Below are 299 nucleotides of genomic sequence, written 5' to 3' on the forward strand. Positions count from 1 at the left end.
GTATATGCCCAAAAATATAATTTTGCTCGCATCAATCAACAACAGGAATTAACTGGGAAAGAATAGAGGGGTAAAAAACAGTAACTAAAACACATCATTCAATTGCACTGTTATATATTCATATCTTTATTAACATGAAGTTATTCTTAATGATAGAAGTCGGTCCTCATTAATGATAATGATTAGGCGAACAAACCCTTGGGATCGTGAGGTCACGCATCTAATTAATGGTTTCAAAATTCCAACTTTTTTATATATGACCCTCGATGTTTTGTTTGTCATTGGAAAAATTGCGCGTA

This window comes from Penaeus monodon, chromosome 19 (genome assembly GCF_015228065.2).
Source record: "Penaeus monodon isolate SGIC_2016 chromosome 19, NSTDA_Pmon_1, whole genome shotgun sequence".
Classification (NCBI taxonomy): Eukaryota; Metazoa; Arthropoda; class Malacostraca; order Decapoda; family Penaeidae; genus Penaeus; species Penaeus monodon.